This window comes from Lynx canadensis, chromosome B1 (genome assembly GCF_007474595.2).
Source record: "Lynx canadensis isolate LIC74 chromosome B1, mLynCan4.pri.v2, whole genome shotgun sequence".
Lineage (NCBI taxonomy): Eukaryota > Metazoa > Chordata > Mammalia > Carnivora > Felidae > Lynx > Lynx canadensis.
The window spans coordinates 42327501-42348425 of NC_044306.2; the positions used below are offsets into that span (position 1 = coordinate 42327501).

At 39.7% G+C, this 20925-nt stretch overlaps 1 long non-coding RNA gene across 4 annotated transcripts in view; it reads left to right on the forward strand.

Annotated features, from left to right (window-relative positions):
- Positions 1-20925, forward strand: part of LOC115511980 — a 105400-nt gene that overhangs the window by 80935 nt on the left and 3540 nt on the right. For all 4 annotated transcript variants that reach the window (XR_003968253.1, XR_003968251.1, XR_003968252.1 and 1 more), the window contains one exon: positions 19783-19946. This is a non-coding gene — a long non-coding RNA (uncharacterized LOC115511980). The remainder of the gene's footprint in view (positions 1-19782; positions 19947-20925) is intronic.

The window sequence follows — 20925 nt, forward strand, 5'->3', positions numbered from 1 at the left end:
AAGATCTCATTCATTTTTATGGCTGAGTAATATATATATATATACATATATATATACACGTATATATATATATACATATATATACGTGTATATATATATATATATACGTGTATATATATATATATATATATATATATTACTCAGCCATAAAAATGAATGAGATCTTAGTATTTTTTATTTTTCTTTGGGCATCATAAATACCAAATTGTTGAAGGTTAAGATTTTGTTGTCATCCTTTGTGGAGTGCTTAATTTTGTTATGTATTATCTTGGTTATCTTGAGTTTGGTAAAGCTTTACTAGGGAGAATCTAGAAAACCTATTGGACTATAGTAGTCTTATTTCAGGGGTGTGACCTTTCTCAAGTATCTACAAAATGCCTGGGTAATTCAGCAAATCTCTCTGCTTTGGCCAGTCAGAACTCTAATATCTCTTAGAATCCTTATTTGGCTCACATCTCTGCAATACCTACTGTTTACCCAAGATCATAAAATCTTGCCTTACACATGCAAGGCTTAGTAGTTATCAAAGACCTAAGGAGCACCTAATCAGTGTCCTTAGGTTCTTCTCTGCAAAGTTTCCTCCTCTCTGATTATCTGCCTTATAAATTGCATCTACCTCAGCTACCCCAAACATCGGTGTATGTGTTCTCAATCCTGCAAGACCATCACAGTCTGTGTGACAGTTTTTGTATGGACCTATATGGAATCCAGATTTGTGTGGACTACAAATTCCAGAGCTGCTATTGAGAAAGGGGCTCTAGACAGAAATTCAGGACAATTATTTGGCCACTTAATTCTTTTCTTTTCTTTCCAGGATCACAGTCCCCTGCTATCTTTTGTCTAAAATCTGAAAATAGCTGTTCCATATATTTGGTTCATTTTTAGAGTGCTTATGTGGGAGGGCTGGTTTGGTGCCAATTACCCTGTAACAATCAGAAACAGAAGTCCAGCATATAAAAAAAAAAAAAAAAAAAAAAAAACTAACACACTATCTTTTTATTCCTTTTATTCATTTTATTTCAAAACTCTCTAGAGATTCCCTATCTTATTCAGTATAAAAGTATAAGTCCTTCTCAAGGCACTTATAAGGTCTTGAATCATCTATCCCTCTGTTATTTCTCTGACTCTGTATCTTATTCTAGCCCCCATTCCCTCATCCCTCAAATCCAGATGTGTTGGCCTTCTTGATCTTCTGTAAACACACCAACTTTATTTCTCATATGTTTACTTATAGTTGTCTCTAAATATGCTTTCCCTCATTATCTACATGATTAATATCCTCACTGCTTCCAAGGATCTGCCTCAAATTCATCTGTAAATATAGATATTCCTCACAATCCTATATACAATTATATACAATATATACCTCACCCCTCCCCATCACTTTCTATTCCCTCTTACCGGCCTTATTTTCTCCATAGCATTTAGCAATACTTAATACACTCCATAAATTCCCAGTCCTGTACAAGCTCTGGAACCATTACTTGGCTTACAGTTTCCCAATAGTTATTCTGTACCCACCATCATGGAACCAGGACCTATATATGAGCAACTTAGAATTCAACCAAGACTCAATGAAACTTCTTTGCAGTTTTATTTATTTGTCTGTTTACATTCTTCCTACTAGAATCAAAGAAGACAAATATTTCATTTTATCCTTGGAACCTGGAATAGTACCTGGTAACACTAAGTGTTTAATTCATAGTTGTTGACTTTGTACGATGACGTTCCTCATGTATTTGGAGAAAATGACATCTAATTTTTAATCATGAGTGAAAGCAAGATATTGATAAAAATAACAAATGTTTGGTCTTATTATTTTGGGGAAGCCAACTAGGAATGATTAAGAGAACTTCTGAGGAGCACAGAGAATCTTCTTGTAAAGAAAATAATAAATTTGGAATAGGTCCAGTTAGTAGTGCTAATTCTCTTTTTTTTTCCATGAAACCTTGGCTTCTCAGGAATAGAAGACTAAGCCCAACAAATATTAGCAACTAACAAAGTTCATGGGGCAGAAGGACAAGGAGATAAGAGCTCTGAGAATACTGATGAGCAGTGTAGGCTGGTCAGTCTAGGAAAATGACATCCTTAAATAATAAGAAAGAATCAAAGACTGGAGGTCATGGGGGGCAAAGAACATGCAAGATGGGAATGAAGATGAAATGTAGTTGGAAGCTAGTGGTTAAAATTTGAATTTCTCTGGTTTATTTCTGAAGGGTTGGAGAGATCTCACCGATGTCACTCATTTTATCAATGAGGAAGTTAAGCCCCAAGCTGGAGAAGTGACCTCTGCAACATTTCTAGTTCAAAAGCAGTCTACCTGAGTGCAGCCCAAGTCCCCAGTGACCAGGGGAGAACATTCTGCCACTGGGCGGCTTCTCCCACCCAACTGTCCCTCCACATGGGGTCCCAGCTATAGTCATTTATTCTCCCTAGATTTCAAAACTTCAAATTTCCCAAAGACAAAAGAAGGAAATATGTAGACTACAGTTCTGCACTGTTTTCTTTGTGGTTCAATAAATTTTTTGGCTTCAGAGCATTTGTTGTTAAGACAAGTTGAAATGTAACTGCCTCAAAGCATTTAGCTTGCCAGCAGGATGCCTGTCTCTAGCTGACAGGACTGGCTGCCTTGTGTTGTTTGGGTTTCTAACCAGGTTGTCTGACAGCAGGGAACTTCTCAGTTTGATCAAGGACAGTGGGCTCTAGATCAGTGCTCATCATTTGTCAGGCTTTCCTCTCAGACTGGGAAAAATCTCATGGCCACATTGGCTGTTGGCTCAGCTGGAGCTCAGAGAGAGGCAAACACCACTCACCTGAGTTATGAGTTATAGGGGAGTCTTCCGGTTTCGGCATGGTGTGGTGGAAAGGTCAGTGTGGTGGGCCAGGAAACCTGTGTTCCAGTCCTCCTTCACTATCTACTTGAAACATGTAAATAAAATCATTTCACTGCACTAAGCCTTGGTTTAATCATCCCCAGAGTAAAGGAATAGAAGACATCATCTTTAGGGCTTATTCCTGTTCAAAAATCTGGAATTGCATGGAAACAGATAGGAATCTTTCCACATGAGGACAAATGTGATAAAAGATGAGTGAATGAAAGTCTCCTAAGAGATTCCTATTACTGTTTTCTTACTGGTTAATGATCATAATGCAAAATGAGTTAAGGATGAACCAATGACCCTTAAAGTGAATTCCAGCACTTGTAAGAAAATCGGAGATATCCTGGCCATGAAGGGGTGAAGCTGCTTCATAGGAAGCAGGGAGGGGTAGCGAGGTCTGAGTCTGGACAGTCAGTAAGCAGAGTAAATTAGCCCCAGTGCTAGAGAGGAGGTATTTGCTGATTTCTCTGCTTTATACCCCAGATGAATTGCTTTGGGTTCCCAGATGTTAATTGTAGCCAGAAAAAAGGCCAGAACACTGCAACTGTGTGAAATATTCAGAAAAACACATGATTTGGAATTGAGTAGACCTGGAGTCAAATCCAGTTCTGGTACTAACTTTCCATCTTTTCTGAAATCAAATTCTGACATTAGTAACTTGGGGATAATTATATCTTGCACAGGCTTTACAAGGATTAGAGATAATATATGCAAAATGTTTGGCACATGGTACACACTTGCTAAATGGTAGCCGATTTTATCATTGAGACATGAGGAAAGGGACAAGAATTGTAGCCCAAACAGCAACACAGATACACTGCAATTTTGGCAAACTCAGGACATCTGGGGATACTCCCAGATCCAAGCATGATTTTGTGGAGAGGTCCTCAACACTACCATATAAGTAAGGAGAGCGATGTTTTTAGGATGTGTGGTAGCAGCTACGGAAAGATGCATAGTCACATGTCTCTGAGCTTCCTTTTGGGGACTACAGAGCATTGTGACCCCATAGAAGAGCAAGTTGGAAATGGGGACCTAGGAACCTGCCTTGAAATAAAGTTTATACATACATTTATGAAAGATTGAAAAATGTCAATTGTGCATTTCAAGGAATGGAATGCTTATAGAGTGGGGGAGGGGATGGGGAGACAAAGCCCCATCCTCACCACACTTTTTGATGCCATCATAGCAAACAAAGTATAAAAGCAAAATTTCCACTTATAGAGTTTCATGCTAACTGGGACATTAGAAATTGCAGCCAGTTCTAAACACTTAGCATGGAAAACAAAAGCTATCGGCCAAATGCTAATCAGCGTAAAGGGATACATGCCTATAAAACTTGATGTTTGGTTTCAATCTCCCTCTATCCCAATACACATGCATGCATGTATAATCACACACACACACACACACACACACACACACGCTCATTAGAAATAGGAGTAACACCCAGAAGGCAACAGGGTTTCCACTGATTGTCCACTCATATACTATTCATTTGATAAACATGATGACAAAGAGTCTCTCCTTCACCAAACTCTAGTCAGGCTTATCTGAGCTCGTTTTCACCTAGTTCCTGTGGTTGGACATGCCCTCAATAGTCCAGTTTTGGCAAGAATCCTGTCATGCTCATTTAGCCAGAACCTTTCATCCTCAATCTGACCACTCCTGATACCTGATCAAAGGTCTCATCCTTCACCATCCCCCAGGTGATGTCTGATCACTTTGACCTACCTTCAGCAAGAATCCTATTAGGTCAGTTTAGTAAAGAATTACCCTGCCCTCTGTAGTAATTTTCCATCTCTAGACTCTCCATCTCCTCCCACACACCCCAACCCCTGCCCAATTCTGCTCCTTGGCTTTAAATTCCCATTTCTCCTTGTTATATTCAGAGTTGAGTCCAATCTCTTCTACTGTAAAACCCCATTGCTATGGTCCTGTACCTATCACAATAGTTCTTTTTTTTTTTCCTTTTTTCTTTTTTAAATTGTTTTAAATAGACTCCATGCCCAACTTAGGTGTTGAACTCAGGACTCTGAGATCAAGAGTTGAATGCTTTACAAACTGAGCCAGCCAGGCACTCCTAACACAATAATTCTCAAAAAAGTCTGCCTTACCCTTTCAACAAGATTCAGCCTTTTTTTTTTCTTTTTCTCTAACAATTGTTGCAGGATTCTTTTTACCTCAATACCCAGGATTCATTGTCTCACACTTCGCAGCCTGAAGAGGTGGACACAAAATGAGCAGAAAGCAAAAGTTTATTAGAGCATAAGATCAGAAAGTAAGAATAGTATGAAATCTCTCTTTACAGATTGGGGGCATTAGAAAGTGAATACCCACAACAATAGTCAAGAGTCCTTGTTTTACAAGGTTTTGGTCAGTCCTACTTTCCCTTCCCCCTTGTTCCTTCTCAGCTCCTACCCTTACTGGCTGGATAACTCTAGGTGTTGGGTTGTCCATTCCTGATTGGCTCGATTCCATTGTATGAAAAGTCAGACTGGTCATACTGTCCCTCATGTAACACAAGTTTTATGGTTTGCTGTTTTTTAGTTAGGTATTTTTGATGGGGTTTTGGGGTGATGGGGCTTCGGAGAGACGGCCAAGAAAGAATTCTTGAAGATGTCTTTGGTGCAAAAAGGTGATTTTATTAAAGCACAGGAACAGAATCCAGGGGCAGAAAGAGCTGCACTGGCTTTGTGAGGAAGGACTCCTTACATACTGTGGGGCTGGGGGGAGGTTAAGTTGGGAGCAAGTTTCTTAAAGAGAATTTCATATGCTAAAGACTCATAGGATACTGAAGGCCTAGCTACTGTCAAGCTAAGGTTGTTTTACCTTCTAGCAAAGCATTATCATTAAGACAGTGGGGGGTTCCTGGAAAAACATTTTACTCTGTCTGCCTCAAGTATTTGTCAACGGGCTGCAGGTTATAAAGAAATTTAATTTTATCTGCCATTTCCTTCTTGCCTTTGTTCCCCACATCACTTATGGAGGGGAGGGTGATATTAGGGCTCCAGGAAACTGAGTCTATAGGTTTCTGGAGATTAGGCTATTGATAAGATTGCTTTTTGTTGTAGTTTACTAAGATATTCATAAACTGATGGAGACTCTATCAGTTTAACTATTTGTTTTCTGTCCTTTCCTTTTTTCTTGGGCAGCCAGGGGGCCTGAGGGATGTCACACACATCCTTCCTGAGCCTTTGTGGGTGGGTAATGCTAGCTTGTGCTCTGCCCTCATCTTGCCTTATGGTCCTTCTTCATTTTGATTGTCAAATTCCCGATGGGAACCTGAGGTGCTGTCTATTACATTCTTAAGAGGGACCTGATGCCGGATGGGGTTTACTGTGGGCAGACGCTCCCAGCACTGTTCCCAAAATATGTGTTTTTCCCTATCCAGGGACCTCAGGTCCTCACCTTTCCCTCTCTTCCTATTTTATCATATCTTTCCCTATCATGCAATGAACACAGAAAAAGAAATAAACTAGACTTCAAGGCAAAGAAGGACAGAGAAAAGAAAGCAGCCTCTCTAAATATATGTAAGTGTAGTAACCAAAACATCATGTTAAATGTAATAAAGTAATCAAATATTTGCTAATTATGTTTACAAAGGTCCACAGACAAAAGTTACTATTCTTTCAATGACCGCCAGTCCAATATGCAACTTAAGTGTATACTTCTATAGGACTTCATGCCCCTGATAATGCTACTTCAGGGAAGAGAGGGAGCCTGGGATGTGGTTACATGGTTCTAACTACTTAATAGTTAAGTGACCTTGAGCACCTGAGAAGGTGCTTTGAGTCTTGGTGGTTTCATCTTTAATAGAAAGGTAATAATCCCTACCTCACTAGATCGCTGGGAAGATCAATTGAGTTAATGTAAGCAAAGGAGCTCTATAAACTTTAAAAGCCCCATACAAATGCTAATTGTAGCTATTTTCTTCTCTCTTAAGAGTTTAGTTGGCCTTCTTGAAGCTTTACAGAGAAAGGCAAAATTGACCCTGAGCTTTCAAACAAATGCCCTTTTAGATATAGTCTATAAATTATGATTTGAATTAAAAAAGAATGGATAACTTTAAAAATTCACCAGTTTTGAAATACTCTGTCCATCCTCCTTCTTTCCTGTCTCATTGACATCCCATGCTGTTCCCCAGAGTTTGGCCCCTTGTTCTCAACTCTCCCTGGTGGGAATTTCTTCCTCCTTTCATTTTCTCCTCTCCCAGTCCAAAACCTTTGAGAGAACTGGCCAGCTAGTGTTACAGAACCAGGCTGGAACGCTGGCGGAAAATCCAAGCGGCACTCGGAGATCTTGGTGGATCAGAGATTTATTTAACCCTGGCGGGCTCAGAGGAGACCTTTTCTCCAAAGATCTGAGCGCAGAATGCAAGTGGGCAGGGTAATTTGTAGTGTCAGCTTCCATATCTGTGGAGGTTTTCGCGCGCACGGCAAACGAAGGAAGAAGAACCTTGGAGGGGTCTCTAAGCTGGAGACCAGAGCTTGTTTTAGCCCCATTGGCCATCTTTGGCATACTTTAGTCACTTCTCCAACACTAGGACATCCTCAGCGGGCACTTCCAAGAGCTTGACAATTATGAAACTCCACCAAGAAAAGATTTAAGCTGATCTTCAAGACAAAGTTATCATCTGTTGCAGAAATGACTGTAACATGACACACTTCTTAGACATAGATCTTATTTGATGGTAACTGAGTATCATTTCTAAAAGCACACCAGTATCATAAAATTGGAGACACACAGGAAAATGACTGCAGGTACCAGGTAGGAATCTGAGGAATGGGGCAGGATTGGGAATGCTCCCCCCACCCCAGTCCCTAACCTCCCCCCAGCTCCGCGCACTGACCTGGAGAATGTAAACCCTGCTGCTACTTCTTCCTTCCAGACAATTAGGCTAATGAGGAATTGAGGCTCCATTACAGTCAGAGCAGTGGATGTGGGGGTTTTTTTGTATGTGTGAAATTCCTTGATTTTTAAATATTGCCAATTGATTAACTAAGGAAAAGAGATAAAGACTTAACAATGCAGGCACCACAGAAAATACATTTATAAGACATCACGGACCTATGTTTTGGCCTAATTGAACTAGAGCTAAAGAATAGAAATCCATCAACGCAGATCCATCCTCACTACCAGTATTAAAATAATTCAGAGTATATGTCTTACTGAAAGGTGTGTGAAGAACAACAACTTTGGGTTTTCAGTGTCACTTGTTATTATCTTATGTGAACATTTATGTTGTTAAACCACAGAAATTCAACCGACTAAATTTCAAAGGTCTAATTGGCTTTATTAATTGATTCATGAATTAGGCAGCCTCCCATTTAGCAAATAGGAAGAAGCTCCACTGAGCTGCAGGAAAGGAAAGGTTTTTAAAAGCAGAGAGGGAGTGGGAAGAGGGGTTTGATTAGCAAAGAACGCATCATTTTAGGCAAGGCCGCCCTCCTAAGGGGTAAGAAAGGGGTCTGTTGGTTAATTTCCTAGTCTGACTAGGAAATTCCAGATTGGCTGCTTAAAGGTTGTAGTCCTGTGGGGACTGAAACTGCAGTTAAGTGTTAAGTCTGGGTTTGCGGATGTGGGGTCTTAACAGAAGTGACTCCGTTTGGTTTTCTTTGTAACAGTGTTCATTCATTTATTCCACAAAGGTATATATTGGGCCATAGATTTCCAAAGAGTGCTGGGCAAAATGTAGAGGTCAGGGAGGTAACATCTGGGTTTTAAGGAAGATATAATTTGAGTAGCAAGACAAGGCATTTACAAATGAAAACAAATTATGGTATGAGAATTCAAATGATATAAAAGTCGACATAACAAAGGGATTAGTAGCCTTGGCCTTGGAGTCAAATGGGCATGGCACCAAATCCTGGCTCTTACTCCTTGTTTGTGATCTTGGCAAATTACTTATCCTCAGTCTTCTTGACTGTGGATTAGAAACACTAACAGAATCTACCTCCTAAGAATGCTGTAAGGGTTAAATAAGATAATACATGTAAAGTTCTTTGGACAGTGTCCAGCACTGAGTTGATCAAATATGCAAAAACAGTAATAGCAATGGTAATAATCATAATAATATTGGAAGTGTACAACTTTGATACCACAAAGCAGCAAGGGATGAGGTTCATTGTGAGTGGCATGGTTAGTATGAGTTAGACTCTTGCTATTTAAGGGGGGTGCTGCATGCATAAGAGACACTGACACATTCTGGGAGCCTGTTAGAAATGCAGGAGCTCAGGCCCCCTCCAGATGCATCAGAATGTGTGTTTTATTGGGCACTTTCCCCAGGTGATCTGCATGTATATTAAAGTTTGAGGATCATGTTAGAAGATACGAGAGGAAGAGTGAACTATGTGTACTAGAGATGAACAGAAGCCTCCAGGATGAGACAGAATGGACAAGTTTTTCAAACTTTTTGGTCTCAGAACTCCATTACAGTCTTAAAAGTTATTGAGGAACTTGAGACCTTTATTTATATGTTTTGCTGATCTGTTTAGTGTCTAACAATAAAAGACAGCTGGCTTTTCATATGTGCTTCAACATTCAATCTGTCATACTATTTTATTTTGGTTGAAGTACATGAAGAAAATTTGGCTTCACATAAATATGTAGCTTGGAAAGGCAGAAGTATTTTAATATGCTTTTCAGATAACTATGGATATTCTCTTTTGCTATTTCCCCTATAAAATTCTGTAAGTCATAGTATCTTAAATTTGTGAAATATCAAATTTAATGAGTCACCATTTGGAAGACGTGGATAACTCAGTGAATGAATATTTTCCAAGTGACCAATGCATGCTGCTACAACCAGAACATGTGAAGATCCATTCAAGGCAGACTAACGGATTTAAAAAAAATTTTTTTGAATATTTATTTATTTTTGATAGAGAGAGACAGAGCACGGATGGAGGAAGGGCAGAGAGAGAAAGGGAGACACAGAATCGGAATAAGGCTCTAGGCCCTGAGCTGTTAGCACAGAGCCCAACTCCAGGCTTGAACTCAAAAACCGTCAGATCACGACCTGAGCCTAAGTTGGACGTTTAACCGACTGAGACACCTAGGCACCCCCAGACTAATGGATTTTAATGTAACACTATGAATATAGATTAATGGATTCTAGCCTATATGGACTAATGGATCTTGATGTAGTAGTACCAGAACTTCATTGCACAAGTGCTTTTCCTCCTGCAGAAGACCTTTTCATGTACTTCCTATTTCTTTATGTAGAATATTAAAAAGAAATAAATGTACTTAAATGTCAAAATTAGTCAAATTAATAATTTTACTCTTTCATTAAGGGCATTCATTAAGTGAAACAGTGCACAGCATTGAGAAATGCAATGGCAATGATATGGTTCAAGACCACTGCACTGATTAACTCTAGCCAGTTCTACCCACCATTGCTTTCCCACCATCAGTGCAAATGTGAACACAGTGCAAAAAGCAAATAAGATTTTAGCATTTTTAAAAAAAAATTTAATGTTTATTTATTTTTGAGAAACAGAAAGAGAGACAGCGTGAGCCGGGAGGGCCTGAGACAGAGGGAGATACAAAATCCAAAGCAGACTCTGTGCTGTCAGCACAGAGCCCAGCACGGGTCTCAAACCCATGAACCATGAGATCATGACCAGAGTCAAAGTCGGACCCTCAACAGACTGAGCTACCCAGGCAACCCAGATTTTAGCATTATTATAAAAATAGTTTTGACCTCCCAGATGGCTTTGAAATGATCATGGGTATTATAAGAGTTTTCGGACCATATTTTGAGAACTATTGTAATAGAATACTGTAAGACAAGGGTTAGGTAAGAGGTTAGGGGAAATGGAGGAGCATTCTAGAAAATGGAATTATGCCAGTGGATGTCCAGAAATAGGGGTAAGCACAGTAGGTTCTACTGGTCTACACAAAGCAGAGTTCATACAATTCAGAAGCTGCTCCTTGACCTGCTTTGTTTGTCCCTAAAAATAAAGGCATATACATAAAGGACACTTTCCTTTTAGCTTGCTTATTGAATCAGCCCCAGTGAAGCAGTCTCAACTTCAACGGGTCTACATTTTCTAAGTGAACTTGAAACTCTGGGCAATTGATTAAAGTTCAAAATTCAAAGAGAAGACAAACATGGACAAATCTCTTCTGCCATTATGTCTACCTGAAAAAAAATTCGCTTTTTTTTAAAAAAAGAGGAAGAGGGGAAGGATTGGAAGATGGCGGCGTAGGAGGACGCTGGGCTCACCTCGCGTCCTGCTGATCACTTAGATTCCACCTACACCTGCCTAAATAACCCAGAAAACCGCCAGAGGATTAGCAGAACGGAGTCACCGGACCCAAGTGCAGACGAGAGGCCCACGGAAGAGGGTAGGAAGGGCGGCGAGGCGGTGCGCGCTCCACGGACTGGCGGGAGGGAGCCGGGGCGGAGGGGCGGCTCGCCAGCCAAGCAGAGCCCCCGAGTCCGGCTTGCAAAAGCAGAGGGGCCTGAGGGACTGTGTTCCGACAGCAAACGCGACTTAGCATCTGGGAGGTCATAAGTTAACAGCTCTGCTCGGAAAGCGGGAAGGCTGGAGGACAAAGGGAGGGTGAGCTGCGGAGCCCCCGGACGACAGAGCTCAGTTTGGCGGGGAACAAAGGCGCTCGCCAGCGCCATCTCCCCCGCCCATCCCCCAGCCAAAATCCCAAAGGGAACCGGTTCCGGCCAGGGAAATTGCTCGCTCCGCGCAAACACCCAACTCTGTGCTTCTGCGGAGCCAAACCTCCGGCAGCGGATCTGACTCCCTCCGGCTGCCACAGGGCCCCTCCTGAAGTGGATCACCTAAGGAGAAGCGAGCTAAGCCTGCCCCCCCTCCCGCCGAGCACCTTGCCTTCCCACCCCAGCTAATACGCCAGATCCCCAGCATCACAAGCCTGGCAGTGTGCAAGTAGCCCAGACGGGCCACGCCACCCCACAGTGAATCCCGCCCCTAGGAGAGGGGAAGAGAAGGCACACACCAGTCTGACTGTGGCCCCAGCGGTGGGCTGGGGGCAGACATCAGGACTGACTGCGGCCCCGCCCACCAACTCCAGTTATACACCACAGCACAGGGGAAGTGCCCTGCAGGTCCTCACCACACCAGGGACTATCCAAAATGACCAAGCGGAAGAATTCCCCTCAGAAGAATCTCCAGGAAATAACAACAGCTAATGAGCTGATCAAAAAGGACTTAAATAATATAACAGAAAGTGAATTTAGAATAATAGTCATAAAATTAATCGCTGGGCTGGAAAACAGTATACAGGACAGCAGAGAATCTCTTGCTACAGAGATCAAGGGACTAAGGAACAGTCACGAGGAGCTGAAAAACGCTTTAAAGGAAATGCAAAACAAAATGCAAACCACCACAGCTCGGATGGAAGAGGCAGAGGAGAGAATAGGTGAACTAGAAGATAAAGTTATGGAAAAAGAGGAAGCTGAGAAAAAGAGAGATAAAAAAATCCAGGAGTATGAGGGGAAAATTAGAGAACTAAGTGATACACTAAAAAGAAATAATATACACATAATTGGTATTCCAGAGGAGGAAGAGAGAGGGAAAGGTGCTGAAGGGGTACTTGAAGAAATCATAGCTGAGAACTTCCCTGAACTGGGGAAGGAAAAAGGCATTGAAATCCAAGAGGCACAGAGAACTCCCTTCAGACGTAACTTGAATCGATCTTCTGCACGACATATCATAGTGAAACTGGCAAAATACAAGGATAAAGAGAAAATTCTGAAAGCAGCAAGGGGTAAACGTGCCCTCACATATAAAGGGAGACCTATAAGACTCGTGACTGATCTCTCTTTTGAAACTTGGCAGGCCAGAAAGAATTGGCACGAGATTTTCAGGGTGCTAGACAGCAAAAATATGCAGCCGAGAATCCTTTATCCAGCAAGTCTGTCATTTAGAATAGAAGGAGAGATAAAGGTCTTCCCAAACAAACAAAAACTGAAGGAATTTGTCACCACTAAACCAGCCCTACAAGAGATCCTAAGGGGGACCCTGTGAGACAAAGTACCAGAGACATCACTACAAGCATAAAACATACAGACATTACAATGACTCTAAACCCGTATCTTTCTATAATAACACTGAATGTAAATGGATTAAATGCGCCAACCAAAAGACATAGGGTATCAGAATGGATAAAAAAACAAGACCCATCTATTTGCTGTCTACAAGAGACTCATTTTAAACCTGAGGACACCTTTAGATTGAGAGTGAGGGGATGGAGAACTATTTATCATGCTACTGGAAGCCAAAAGAAAGCTGGAGTAGCCATACTTATATCAGACAAACTAGACTTTCAATTAAAGGCTGTAACAAGAGATGAAGAAGGACATTATATAATAGTTACAGGGTCTATCCATCAGGAAGAGCTAACAATTATAAATGTCTATGCGCCGAATACCGGAGCCCCCAAGTATATAAAACAATTACTCATAAACAGAAGCAACCTTATTGATAAGAATGTGGTAATTGCAGGGGACTTTAACACCCCACTTACAGAAATGGATAGATCATCTAGACACACGGTCAATAAAGAAACAAGGGCCCTGAATGAGACATTGGATCAGATGGACTTGACAGATATATTTAGAACTCTGCATCCCAAAGCAACAGAATATACTTTCTTCTCGAGTGCACATGGAACATTCTCCAAGATAGATCATATACTGGGTCACAAAACAGCCCTTCATAAGTTTACAAGAATTGAAATTATACCATGCATACTTTCAGACCACAATGCTATGAAGCTTGAAATCAACCACAGGAAAAAGTCTGGAAAACCTCCAAAAGCGTGGAGGTTAAAGAACACCCTACTAACAAATGAGTGGGTCAACCAGGCAATTAGAGAAGAAATCAAAAAATATATGGAAACAAACGAAAATGAAAATACAACAATCCAAACGCTTTGGGACGCAGCGAAGGCAGTCCTGAGAGGGAAATACATTGCAATCCAGGCCTATCTCAAGAAACAAGAAAAATCCCAAATACAAAATCTAACAGCACACCTAAAGGAAATAGAAGCAGAACAGCAAAGGCAGCCTAAACCCAGCAGAAGAAGAGAAATAATAAAGATCAGAGCAGAAATAAACAATATAGAATCTAAAAAAACTGTAGAGCAGATCAACGAAACCAAGAGTTGGTTTTTTGAAAAAATAAACAAAATTGACAAACCTCTAGCCAGGCTTCTCAAAAAGAAAAGGGAGATGACCCAAATAGATAAAATCAGGAATGAAAATGGAATTATTACAACCAATCCCTCAGAGATACAAACAATTATCAGGGAATACTATGAAAAATTATATGCCAACAAATTGGACAACCTGGAAGAAATGGACACATTCCTGAACACCCACACTCTTCCAAAACTCAATCAGGAGGAAATAGAAAGCTTGAACAGACCCATAACCAGCGAAGAAATTGAATCGGTTATCAAAAATCTCCCAACAAATAAGAGTGCAGGACCAGATGGCTTCCCAGGGGAGTTCTACCAGACGTTTAAAGCAGAGATAATACCTATCCTTCTCAAGCTATTCCAAGAAATAGAAAGGGAAGGAAAACTTCCAGACTCATTCTATGAAGCCAGTATTACTTTGATTCCTAAACCAGACAGAGACCCAGTAAAAAAAGAGAACTACAGGCCAATATCCGTGATGAATATGGATGCAAAAATTCTCAATAAGATACTAGCAAATCGAATTCAACAGCATATAAAAAGAATTATTCACCATGATCAAGTGGGAGTCATTCCTGGGATGCAGGGCTGGTTCAACATTCGCAAATCAATCAACGTGATCCATCACATTAACAAAAAAAAAGAGAAGAACCATATGATCCTGTCAATCGATGCAGAAAAAGCCTTTGACAAAATCCAGCACCCTTTCTTAATAAAAACCCTTGAGAAAGTCGGGATAGAAGGAACATACTTAAAGATCATAAAAGCCATTTATGAAAAGCCCACAGCTAACATCATCCTCAACGGGGAAAAACTGAGAGCTTTTTCCCTGAGATCAGGAACACGACAGGGATGCCCACTCTCACCGCTGTTGTTTAACATAGTGCTGGAAGTTCTAGCATCAGCAATCAGACAACAAAAGGAAATCAAAGGCATCAAAATTGGCAAAGATGAAGTCAAGCTTTCGCTTTTTGCAGACGACATGATATTATACATGGAAAATCCGATAGACTCCACCAAAAGTCTGCTAGAACTGATACATGAATTCAGCAAAGTTGCAGGATACAAAATCAATGTCCAGAAATCAGTTGCATTCTTATACACTAACAACGAAGCAACAGAAAGACAAATAAAGAAAATGATCCCATTCACAATTGCACCAAGAAGCATAAAATACCTAGGAATAAATCTAACCAAAGATGTAAAGGATCTGTATGCTGAAAACTATAGAAAGCTTATGAAGGTAATTGAAGAAGACTTAAAGAAATGGAAAGACATTCCCTGCTCATGGATTGGAAAAATAAATATTGTCAAAATGTCAATACTACCCAAAGCTATCTACACATTCAATGCAATCCCAATCAAAATTGCACCAGCATTCTTCTCGAAATTAGAACAAGCAATCCTAAAATTCATATGGAACCACAAAAGGCCCCGAATAGCCAAAGGAATTTTGAAGAAGAAGACCAAAGCAGGAGGCATCACAATCCCAGACTTTAGCCTCTACTACAAAGCTGTCATCATCAAGACAGCATGGTATTGGCACAAAAACAGACACACAGACCAATGGAATAGAATAGAAACCCCAGAACTAGACCCACAAACGTATGGCCAACTCATCTTTGACAAAGCAGGAAAGAACATCCAATGGAAAAAAGACAGCCTCTTTAACAAATGGTGCTGGGAGAACTGGACAGCAACATGCAGAAGGTTGAAACTAGACCACTTTCTCACACCATTTACAAAAATAAACTCAAAATGGATAAAGGACCTAAATGTGAGACAGGAAACCATCAAAACCTTAGAGGAGAAAGCAGGAAAAGACCTCTCTGACCTCAGCCGTAGCAATCTCTTACTCGACACATCCCCAAAGGCAAGGGAATTAAAAGCAAAAGGGAATTACTGGGACCTTATGAAGATAAAAAGCTTCTGCACAGCAAAGGAAACAACCAACAAAACGAAAAGGCAACCAACGGAATGGGAAAAGATATTTGCAAATGACATATCGGACAAAGGGCTAGTATCCAAAATCTATAAAGAGCTCACCAAACTCCACACCCGAAAAACAAATAACCCAGTGAAGAAATGGGCAGAAAACATGAATAGACACTTCTCTAAAGAAGACATCCAGATGGCCAACAGGCACATGAAAAGATGTTCAGCGTCGCTCCTTATCAGGGAAATACAAATCAAAACCACACTCAGGTATCACCTCACACCAGTCAGAGTGGCCAAAATGAACAAATCAGGAGACTATAGATGCTGGAGAGGATGTGGAGAAACGGGAACCCTCTTGCACTGTTGGTGGGAATGCAAATTGGTGCAGCCGCTCTGGAAAGCAGTGTGGAGGTTCCTCAGAAAATTAAAAATAGACCTACCCTATGACCCAGCAATAGCACTGCTAGGAATTTATCCAAGGGATACAGGAGTACTGATGCATAGGGGCACTTGTACCCCAATGTTCATAGCAGCACTCTCAACAATAGCCAAATTATGGAAAGAGCCTAAATGTCCATCAACTGATGAATGGATAAAGAAATTGTGGTTTATATACACAATGGAATACTACGTGGCAATGAGAAAAAATGAAATATGGCCCTTTGTAGCAACGTGGATGGAACTGGAGAGTGTAATGCTAAGTGAAATAAGCCATACAGAGAAAGACAGATACCATATGGTTTCACTCTTATGTGGATCCTGAGAAACTTAACAGGAACCCATGGGGGAGGGGAAGGAAAAAAAAAAAAAGAGGTTAGAGTGGGAGAGAGCCAAAGCATAAGAGACTGTTAAAAACTGAGAACAAACTGAGGGTTGATGGGGGGTGGGAGGGAGGGGAGGGTGGGTGATGGGTATTGAGGAGGGCACCTTTTGGGATGAGCACTGGGTGTTGTATGGAAACCAATTTGTCAATAAATTTCATAAAAAAAAAAAAAGAAAAAAAAAAGAAAAAAAAAAGAAAAAAAAAAGAAAAAAAGAGGAAGACATTATTTATATTATTTTTAAAGCAAATTGCTATATTAGTCTTATAATAAATTATATTTTTTCTATATGAATTACACTCCCTCCCCACTCCCAAGGGATTAGAAATACTATTAGTGATTTTTATTTTATATTCTTAAAAGAAAATGTTTATAGCTCGGTAAACTATTGGTAAGGTATTAGATTCAAGATGGCAAACCACCTTTTTTTTAAATATAACAATATCATCACATATTTTTTTTTAAGTATAACAATTATCATCACATATTTAGGGGTTTATTCTGTTGGCCATGGGGGACATAATAGTAGATTAGAACACAAATCCCAGTGCCTGGGCTTTTTTGTCCCTAATTTTTACACAAAGATAGGAGGATACTATAAAACACCAACAAAATGAAAGCTTTCTCTTTAGAGTCTATGTTAGGACTAGGAGTTAGCCATTGACACTGATTAGTATCTATGAGGTCTGCCATATGGAGACCAGCGGACAGTTTAAACATACAGTAGCCTGAGTCACTGAGGATCCCTGGGATCTCATACTCTGTAAGGCTGTGACCATCTTCCACAGTCAGGTAGCCTCCAATGGGAACCCTCCAGGAACTAGGTTTAGTACATCTTGATCTCCCATGCTCCTCCACTAGCCAAACTCTGCAACTCAGCCTCACATCAGCACCTGATTTACCTGTGTGATTAGTCCTGGGTCATCTGGCTTGATAGCTACTCGAGAAAGTGTGTTACTCAGAGAAATGTACAGTGAGGTGCCTTCTCATCCAGATTAGGCTTTCATAGCTTACGCCTGGGGCTGCTCTCATTTTCTCTGAAATAGACTTTAAGAGATGCTTGGCTGCTTAAAATCATTAGTGAAAATAACTCACAGGAGGACTTTAGAGCTCACATAGCTGAACATGCCATTAGAGCCCTATTCTAAATCCTGCTCTGGGTGCTTTTTATTTCCTAACCTGACTTAGGTGTTCTATTCCTTCTATTCAGAGGGATGTAAAAAAAAAAATCTTTTCTCAGATTATAAAATCAATGTTTCTCTCTTTTAGATATTTTGTAAAACTACCAAAAAAATGAAGAAAAATTAAATGACCTACTTTTTTTACTAATAGAAATTATTCAAAAGTTGGAAATGAGACATAAATAGGGTGGCACATCCTTTGAGGGCAATGACCTGCCCAAGGATTATCTAGAACCAAAAATAATAGTGTAAAACACTATATAATTTCAATTTCTAATAGCCATATTAAAAAGCTAAAAATAGGGGCGCTGGGTGGCTCAGTTGGTTAAGCATCCAATTTCATCTCAGGTCAAGATATCGCCTTTCATGAGTTCGAGCCCTGCATCAGTCTCTGTGCTGACAGCTCAAAGCCTGGAGCTTATTTCAGATTCTGTCTTTGTCTGTGTCTTCTGTCCCTCCCCTACTCATGCTGTCTCTCTCTTAAAAATAAATAGTCATTAAAGTAAACAAAATAGGGGTACCTGGACTCTCAGTCAGTTAAGCATCCAACTTCCATCAGGTCATGATCTCGCAGTTCTTGGGTTCGAGTCCCGTGTCAGGCTCTGTGCTGACAGCTCAGAGCCTAGAGTCTGCTTCAGACTCTGTGTCTCCCTCTCTCTCTCTCTGCCCCTACCCCACTCATGCTCTATCTCTCTCTGTCTCAAAAATAAATAAATGTTAAAAAAATTATTAAAAATAAAATAAAATAAAAACCTAAAAATAAACAGGTAAAATTAATTTTTATAATGTAATTTATTTAATCCGGTATGTCCAAAATATTGTAAATTTTATACAAAATCCATATAAGAAATTATTCATGAGATGTTTAATATCACTTTATTGTACTAAGTCTTTGACATTGGCGTGTATTTTATACTCACAGTACATCTCAGTTGGGGTAGCTTATTTCACATGTTCAAAAGCCACATGTGACTGGTGACTATCATACTGGACAGCACAGATTAAGGGAAAGTTGCTTTGTTCAACTCACTGTTTCCTGTTGATTCAAATTCCCAGCCGTAGTGAAATCACAAGTTAACTTGTAGATTTTTTCCCAAATAATTTCTGTCCCATAGGAAAAATAACACCACTAACCATATTGAGCTGTAGAATATTAACCAGTTTTGTATTGAGTCCAGTGATTATATCCTACATTCTTTTGTTAGATTGCCCATAAATATCTAAAACATTCCTCTTAAACATCCTTTGAACCCGTCTTAATATCTTACTTGTTCCCTCATTACATCATAAATTGAACAAAATGTTGTTCATGTGTTCATTTTATGTTTTTATGAGTCATGAATTTTACCTTGTTGAAATTCCTACTTTAGCAGTTCCACTACCCAGAGCCACACATGTTGCTGTCTCTTGTTCTAGATAACATCTATCTATGTAATATATATTTCACATACACCTCTCCATCATCTCTCTTTCTGTCTGGATAAGGACTGAAAACACTACATTAAGTAAGCATGTATCCATCTTTGCTTCTGTGAGATGCAAGAATTTTATATATATGTTGAAGATTTTTGATATACCCTTTACCAAATTATCCTTCCAAAATGTTTTATCACGTTCTTATTACCAGATTATGTAAGTGCCTGTTTTCTTAACCATCTAGAAAACTCTTTGAAAGAACTGATATATCTTCTCTCCCTTTCTTGTCCCTGCTAATTGACATACGTTGTTGTATAGCTCTCCCTTTATTTAATCTAGAATTAATTTATCTTATTACAGTGACTGAAACTTTCATAACAGTGACTAAAATGTTCATCATCATCACCACCACCATCATCATCATCATCATCATCATCACAATAATATAATAGTACTAGTAAGAGGAGCTTTTCCTGGTTTTATGTCTGACTTAGGAAGAGTACCGTTAACATTCTTACAATGAGGTAAGATGCTTTTGTGATTTTTTTTTATCATATTAAGGACCTATTTCTCTACTCCTGTTTTACTATTTAAAAAATTGGAAAAAAAAATTTGAACTCTATCAAATGAATCCTTTTTCCTTTGATCTACTAATATTATGAATTATGTCTATAGGTATTCTAATATTTAATTAACCATGTAGTCTTCTATTAAATATAACTTGACAAGTGTATTATTCTTCTAATCATTGATTAGATTTGTTAATATGGTCTAACACACTGATAAATTTAATAAACTATTATTGCTTAGTATATTTGGCTTCTATATTCATAAGTAACACTGGTTTAAATGTTTTATTTAAAAAAAAATTTTTTAACGTTTATTTATTTTTGAGACAGAGAGAGACAGAGCATGAACGGGTGAGGGTCAGAGAGAGAGGAAGACACGGAATCTGAAACAGGCTCCAGGCTCTGAGCTGTCAGCACAGAGCCCGACGCCGGGCTCGAACTCACGGACCGTGAGATCATGACCTGAGCCGAAGGCGGACGCTTAACCGACCAAGCCACCCAGGCGCCCCTAAATGTTTTATTTTTAAAACATTTTAACAAGATTTTAATGTCAGAATCATACTAACATGAAATTTAAACTTTTTTTTTTTTTCTTCTTTTATCAGGGCACTTAGGTGGCTCAGTTGGTTAAGTGTCTGACTCTTGGTTTTGGCTTAGGTCATGATCTCACAGTATGTGAGATTGAGCCCCGCCTCGGGGCTCTGCACTGACAGCTCAGAGCCTGCTTGGGATTATCTCTCTCTCCTTCTCTCTGTGCCCCTTCCCCACTCGTTCTCTCTTTCTCTCTCTCAAAATAAATAAATAAACAAACAAAATAAAAATAAAAAACAAAATAAAATCTTTCTTTTGAATCTTTAGGAACAATTTAAATGGGAACAGATGATGGGAGGGATTGTCTATTCCTTAAACATTTGAAATAACTCTCTTGTAAAGC